The sequence below is a fragment of the Miscanthus floridulus genome, chromosome 16, assembly GCF_019320115.1.
Source record: "Miscanthus floridulus cultivar M001 chromosome 16, ASM1932011v1, whole genome shotgun sequence".
Classification (NCBI taxonomy): domain Eukaryota; kingdom Viridiplantae; phylum Streptophyta; class Magnoliopsida; order Poales; family Poaceae; genus Miscanthus; species Miscanthus floridulus.
Genome location: NC_089595.1, coordinates 229,308 through 237,364, shown reverse-complemented (window position 1 = coordinate 237,364; position 8,057 = coordinate 229,308). Strand labels below are relative to the sequence as shown.

The 8,057-nt window shown below is 49.9% G+C and overlaps 1 pseudogene; it reads right to left on the bottom strand.

The window, feature by feature from the left end:
* Window positions 1–286: 286 nt before the first annotated feature.
* Window positions 287–6,599, bottom strand: LOC136513709 (UDP-glycosyltransferase 73E1-like; annotated as a pseudogene).
* Window positions 6,600–8,057: the final 1,458 nt, after the last annotated feature.

The window sequence follows — 8,057 nt, the reverse complement described above, 5'->3', positions numbered from 1 at the left end:
CACCTTGATTGCCCAATTGATCTCCATTACCATGACCTAACTTAATTGCCTCTGCAAAACATACGTTAGTCATAGTAATCTTGTATTGTCATTAATCACTGAAACCCAACTAGGGGCCTAGATACTTTCACACACGAATCGCATGATAAAAAAACAATACTATAAAAATTAAATACCAATGTTAAAATGATATTTAATAAAAAAACAAAGTTTGTGAAATTAACACAGTCACGGAGAGCGCGGCGTCGCGGCTCACAAACTCTACTTTATAGACCTTTCTGTGATGCAGCTAAGATAATGTTTTATATCGGCCGAAAGAAATCTCCGATATCCATTTCTTTCGTGCGCCAATAAATCCACGAATAAGTTCCACCGTATCTCCTTACCATCCTGTACACAGGTTCGAGTATATATGTAAATATTAATGTCTGCCACGTGAGTAATACTACGTGTCTTGAAAAATCTCCATAGCTGAGGTCTGTAAGCATGGTAAACATAGCTGGCCTAATATGAACCTGCTGCATCCATCACTATTGCATAGATCAATGTCAAGTAAAAAAAGGCCATGCTGATTAATCTAAACCATGTGTGATTGGCCATATAAAATTTCTTTTAGCAATGACTTTTATGTGCTGCCACATTTCCAAATCCATTTGTTTCTCAAAAAGTAATTAAATTAGGGGATAAGATATATGTAAATTTGAATTTGAAACCAGAGATCACCTTCGGAGTCACAAGAATGATCTATCGATGTTGTAGCTCCTTACTGTTGGTGCCCAATTCGAAGGAGCTGCAACACGGTTTGACTTCAGTTATTAAGATAAAGTATACGATGGTTTGAAAGGATCACTAAAATGACGAATGCCTAGCTTTAGCTCAGGTTTATGTAAGTACTCGGCTAAGCAATTGATTATAAAACGATTTATTAGCACTTAGCTTCAGTCATTTTCAGTAATTATTAAGAAAAAAATAAATTTAGATCCTAGAATGACTTGGTCAAAAGCTACTACAAAAATCATGAATCTCCAGCTTTAGCTCAGATTTATGTAAGTAAATGTTTTCCTCAGCTAAGCAATTGATTATAAAATGATTTATTAGCACTTAGCTTAGCTTCAGTCATTTTCAGTAATTATTAGAAAAAAAATAAATTTAGATCCCAGAATGACTTGGTCAAAAGCAACTACAATTATTTTCAGCTAGCCTATCAGTAGACTTAATAATAGCAGACCATAAGAATCATTATAACTTTATAATGATATTCTCAGATAATCACACAAGAATTCTGCATATCCTTTAATTTCTTTTTCGAAATCTCAGATCCTTGAATTTCTAAATATGGTCTATAACCTAGTAGATCACAAGTCAAATTCTGACCATGGTCTCTAACGTCAGAAATGACTAAATAAGCCAATGTTGGTGGCACAAAATTACAGAGTACCCAAAATGTAGCCAGAAAGTTCTTCCAAGCCAACTTGTACAAAATTACAACACTAACTTACTTGAAAACGTACTTACTGCAGCTGAAGAAACAGATTATACAACTTCCAATCTAAACCTCATCATGATAGCAAGGCAAGTGACAGGTTTAGAGAAGGTTTCAGACAAAATTTTATAGTGTTGTTCTTCTATTTGCTGTATGTTCAAGAATTCTGTGCAACTAGTACATCCATTTGTGTTATTGGTCTGGTTTTAAATAGCGGGCTATAACGACGCTATGGCTACTGGAGAGAGACCACGCTAAGCTATTCTCACTTTTGCCGCTATGTCAACTATGACCGCTATATTGTACTATAGCGCCGCTAAATTGATTAGATGTAGCTTTAAAATAGCGCCGCTATTTCAATTTCAGCTATAATAGTGACAATCTAATTATTATCTACTTATATTTTGTTTTAAAGTTGGTATTTAGCAAAATTGAACGCTTAATGTATCATGCTCTAATATCATATTAAGTATTGTTTTCTATATCCCTAGAACCTTGAAAATATATTTGTGTTCATCAAATTTCAGTCATGTTTTTATGAATCAATTACTCATATTTTTTATGATTTTCTTATAAACCGCTATCTGGCATAGCCCCGCTATAGCGGCGCTATAGCTGTATAGCCTCTGGAAAAAAGATGCCGCTATTTGCTATAGCCCGCTATTTAAAACTATGGTTATTGAACATGGGGAAGACCTTATGAAAAGCAGTGACAATAGAATATATTTTGCATATATAAATCACCAAATTATAGAGTGATTAATCCACAGGCCAAAGGCTTGGCCGCAAGTATGAACCAGTATTTTGGATTGAGGGCAGTTATGTGAATTTCCTATTAAGACATTGTTAGCTCGAAATTTGTTACCTCTGAATTCTATTAAGGGATTGAAACTTTAGCTAGCAATGCGCATTTTATTCCTTAGAGCATACTTCCTATGAAAATCAGAATAGTTCACCTGAACCAGGAACACTTCAGCAGCTCTTGATGATGTCAACTTAGAATGAATTTCGAAGCGTGTTTCCACTGAAATCAGTTCATATCAAAATCTTTCATTTCTTGCGGATGGGCAAGATAAGTGGCTTCAGTTTTTCATCCCAAATTGATAGTTCATATTCAGTAACTGGACTGCATATACATACCTGAAAGTATCCGTGCAGATGGGGAATAGTGATGCTTAAATCGCCCAACTGTGACAAGAGTTAAGGTTCAATTCTCATAGGCGAAGCTATCTATTGTGTCTAGTTCTTTCTTCTTCTCCTTACCAAAAATCTTTACAACTCTCTGCATAAAAACCGAAAGTAAGCCATCGGTTACTGTGGGTGCATAAACAATTATTATGTCCATTCCATACACATATAATGGTAACTGTGACAGGGATGTAATGCGTAGTGAATCCAAAGAAATCAAGCTGATCTGAAGCAAAATTTTGTCAAAGGCTGCACCAACACAACGATTAGAGCATGACATAATTTACACAAACAGCGCTTCGACACATGGAAGCTATTATCGGTTCATGAACAGTAGAGCAATCAGCAGCAACTGGAATGGGCAGTGGGTGTTCGCGATGGGCTGCGATGCTTGAGCAGCGGGTGTTCTTAGGTCCACCTCGGCGACGTCGGCTCCGGCTACGGGTCGGTGACGTCGGCTGCGGGGAACGACGGCAGGCACGTCGGCTGTGGGGAAGGACGGCAGGCACGTTGGCTGTGGGGGCTCCAGTTCCGGGTTTAGGGCTGTCTGCATCCCCACAAATTAGGAACAGCGGATGACTTACCAGTGACGTGTGACGGGCTAGGGTGGGCACAGCACAGGCGCAAGTCCTCCGGGCGACGGGCTAGGGCAGGCACGACGGGAGGAGGCTGGGCGAGGGTCGCGAGGGCAGCGAAGTACGTGCAAGTGGGAGAATGTTCATCGTGGATCTCGACTAACCTGATGCGGCGATGAGCGACGACGAGTGGCGTCTCCCCGTCTTCGTTGGGCTCTGACTGCCGCCCGAGATGGCGATGAGTGAGGATGAGGGAGGCCGCGTGATGGTGATGACTGCCGCCCGAGATCGATGACGAGGTTTCCTTTTGCGTGCGCGATGACTACCGCACGAGGTTTCCTTTTGCGTGCACGAGCGATGGCAGCGTTTGCGTGAGGGGGAGTTTTCTTTTTCGCCGATCGCACGATGCTGGGCAAAGCGACGTAGCGACATTTTGTCGCACGGGGAGAGGCAGAGCGACGACCCCAACAATTGTCGCACCATTCTGTGGTCTTTGTTTTGTTTTTTTTAGTCATGGTAATCGTGGTAATGAGATGTTACTTGCAGGACTTTTTTAGAAGCAACTTTTCTAATTCATTTGTAAAATTTGCAGCAGGATGCAGAACAGGACATCACATTGTGACCACAAATTACACAGGTCATGAACCAAAACAAGTTGCTTCTAAAAACAAAGACCCATATATACCTGCAAACTAAGGTGTATGTATGGCTTGCAGGGTCTATTTCTAGGATTAAGTGGAGATGGCAGGGGTAGCTAGTGAGTTTTCCAAGAGACAGGGAATACTGACTGGATTCGACAAAAACAGAGGGGCTAGTTTGCAAAGCGCGCATTGACTATGCTGCAGACTGGGTCCATGAACCATGGACCGGCGGTGTGGCGTGTGAGCGGTCCACCATGGACCAAGTCCATGCTGAAGGGTACGGGTCCTTAGTATATCCAGTGTATTTTCTCTTTTATTCTTCTGAAGGAAAACGGCAAGAAAGCATGGACAAGTCATCTTGATGTCATCAAGCTAACAAGCTAGGAAAGCTCGTGCAAAGCAGAGCACGGAAAAGAGCACGACCGATGCTCGGCGGCCATTTCCCAGCAAAGTGAGCTCGTGGTTGCACAGTGTGCGCGTGCGTGGAGAAGGAGCGCAGGGGTGCGGGGAAGCTCACCTGCGGCTTACCAAGGGCGGAGGAGCAAGCCCGGGACTGGTTGTTCACCAGAGCGAGCTCATGCCTGGCAATGGCGGTGCGGCGCAGGAGTTCACGGGCGTGATGCTTGTGCTGCCCAGCTGGTAGTGGTGGGCTGGTGGTTCATGCTAAGGAGCTCGGACGCTCGCCATGATCGCCGATCTGTTGCAGGCTCCGCGGATTGCAGGTGGTGAGATCAGCGATCTGTTGCAACGGACGTCGGAACAGCGTCCTGATTCCGCGTGCCTGGCGTGTGTCAGTGGCAGTGGAGACCTAAGGCGGCGGCGGCGGCGGCGCAAAGCAGCAGCGTCAGTGGGGAGGGCGGGGCGATTCGGTGACGGCTCCGCTGGTTGTCGTCGTCCGTGTGCTTCTGCTAGGATTAGCCGTGGTCGTCTTTGCCCAAGTGCTGCCGTTAGGATTTGGGTTTAGGTGTTCCGTTTGGCACTGTAGGAAGGGAAGACAGATGGGGATATAGGATCCTGCTGACGTACCTGGTGGGTGCTCGTCGCTAGCTCGGCGTCGTGACAGGTACGCTGGCAGGGGCGCACGCCAGCGTCAGCGAGCAGGGTGGCGAGGCGACGGGCGCTCCAGCGGCGTCGAGGCGACCGGACAGGACGGGCCGGTACGAGGCAGGACGGGCGCTCCAGCCTCCGCCGCACCGAGGACCAAGTGTTATCCTTTGGCGACAGCTCCACGACATGCCGGAGCATGTTCTTCACGTCCATGTCCGACGAAACGCCCTTGGTCACCGCGGCCACCGTACTGTGGGCGAGCTCCTTCGCCTTGGCCCGCCGCGCCGCGCCGGCTGGCCCCGTCGTCCATCAGCTCGGCCACCACCCTCTCCACATCGTCCCTCCCGACCTGCACCACCAGCGGGTCCCCGGGATTCAGGAGCATCACGTGCGTGGCCGGCGGCGCGGACGCCGACGCCGAGCACGTCCACGACCAGCGCCTTGTTCAGGAACTGGTCGGCGAACTGCGGCCAGGTCAGCAGCGGCACGCCGTTGGAGATGGCCTCGAGCGTCGAGTTCCACCCGCAGTGCGTCAAGAAGCCGCCGACGGTGGGGTGCGACAGGATGGTCATCTGCGGCGCCCACCCGCGGATGACGAGGTCGTAGTCCTTGACGCGGGCCTCGAACTCCGCGTCCAGTCCGGCGGTCTCTTTAGTCGACCAGATGAACGGCCGGCGCGACGCCTCCAGGCCGGCGGCGAGCTCGGCGACCTGCGTTGGGAACAGCGCAGGCGATGCTGCCGAAGTTGACGTAGAGCACAGACGCCGCCGGCCGCGCGTCGAGCCAGGACACGATGTGCTCGGCGTCCATCGCCGCGCGGTTGCCTCTACCCGCCATCGTGGCCGCGTCGGTGTCGGTGAGGCAGAGCGGCCCGACAGCCCATACCTTCCGGCCGAGCGCCGCCGCGTAGCCCTCGACGAACGCGCCCTCCAAGGCCGAGCACATGTTGACGAGCAGGCCGTCAGCGGTAGCCTTGGCTTCCAGCGTCTCCCGCCGGAACCTCTCCATCCCTGGCCACTGAAAGAACCCGAGCGAAGTCGCCCTGTTGACAACCGCGCGCACCGGGAAGTCCGGCACCTCGAACGGCTCCAAGTCGCCGGCGGCGCGGTCGTACGCGCCGTGCTTGGCGAGGTTGTGCACGGCGAGGAGGTAGAACGCGGACGGCCCGTGGAGCACCAACCGCGGGACACCGACGCGCCACGCGACGCCCGCCGTCCAGGGGGCCAACGAGTCGGCGACGAGGCAGTCGGGGCGCCGGGGCAGCGACCGGAGGAACGCCTCGAGCGGCGCGGCGAGAAGCCACATGGCGTCGTAGAACCGGACGATGAGGGACAGGTCCGTCACCATGTCGACGCTCTCGCAGCCCTCGGGCAGGCCCAGCGCGGGTCCCGGGAAGGCGAACTCGACGGCAAGTCCCGCCCGCGCGGCGTGCTCCAGGAAGGGCCTGTTGCGCGCGGCGTTCACGGGCGTCAGCACGACGGTGACGCGCGCGCCGTGACCTGCGATGAGGCGCGCCAGGCCGAGCATAGGGAGCAAGTGGCCCTGCGCCATGACCGGCACCAGCACGAAGTGGAGCTCCGCCGCCATTGCTGTCGTATTAGCTGTCGTTGTCGTGTCAGGACTGCTGCTCTATTGCTATGCGTGCGTCGTGTGTGGGGTAGACGACACTCATCCACCAGTATCCAGCAGCGAGACAAGTTCATGCTAAATACCCAAGCTTTTCTACAATCTGATTTGATCTAACGTGGGCGTGGGCATACTTTTCAATGTGCAGTATTTTGTACTTTTGATTTTTGATTTTTGATTTGACCCTAAGTGAATATCTTAAGCAATCAATAATTGAATAGTAAACTTTAGCTTAGTTTTATTATTGTATATATAATCCTGAATTTCAAATTAGAGTAGACTTTAATTATAGCTGAGTTTTTAGGAAAAATATATTAGTATTGTCGGTGTTTTCGGACCATCGACGAGTAAATTTGTATTTGCGTGACTGGATCGGATGATGTGCTCGAAGTACACAAGGGTTTATACTGGTTCGGACGGAACGTCCCTACATCCAGTTCACTGCTGCTCGTGTTACCGGCACTTGGTTTGCAATAGAGGTTACAAATAGGCGAGAGGGAGAGGATCCCAAGTCACTGGTGGAAGGAGTGAACTGGTGCTGAGAGTTCGCTTGCCGCTCAGCCATGTGCTCGTATCGTGCTCTTGTGTCAAGATCCCCTTTCATGAGGCACCCTGCTTCCTCTTTTACAGGCGAAGGAAAAGCGCAGGTTATAGAGGAGGAAAATGAGAAGAACGAGAGAGAAGAAGGCTTCCAGGGTTGTCGGGTCCCTCTTCTCCTTCATGCGGGTCCCATCGATCCTGTAGATGTTAACAGGGACGGCTCCATGTCGTGGCCCTGTTCGTCACTAGCGCCATGCGTAGGCGTCATCTACCGGTCATGGCGTTCCACTCCGTCCCGACGGACGTCGTGGTGAACTGACGCGCCTGTCAGCGTCTGTACGAGGATTAGACAGAACAGCGTCGGCACGCTCGATATTATTCTTGATGTGAATCCCCAGGTATGTCGATAGAATATCGTCGGTAGTCCACCGAGGGGTATCCCGCGATGGTAGATTTGTCGGTGGGGATGCGCGTGATCAGGAACCGGATGGTGACACAAAGCGCAGAGACAGCGATTTAGACAGGTTCAGGCCGTCTGATCGACGTAATACCCTACGTTATGTGTCTTTGGTGTATTGTATTGAGATGTAGTAGATAGATCTTGTCTACTAGGGCACTCCTACCTCTCCTTATATACTCTAGAGAAGGTAGGGTTATAAGGAAAGTATCATATTTGGTACTATACAATAGCTTGCGGTGCACGCCGAGCAGTGTCGTGCACGCCTTGATCTTGTGGGCTGGGCCACCTCTGATGGTGCGGCCCATGTCTTGGGGGCCATACCCCCACAACTAGTCCCCGAGCCTGATAGTAGGTGACGCAGTCACGTGGTGCCAGGGTCATAAAGTAGAAGACCAGCTGAGCAGACAACCAGTACCCGGGCGTAGCCTCGAGATGAGAACAAGCACATTCACCGTAAGGTGAAGTGTGCCCACTTAGTCCCTGAGCCTGCTGGAAGA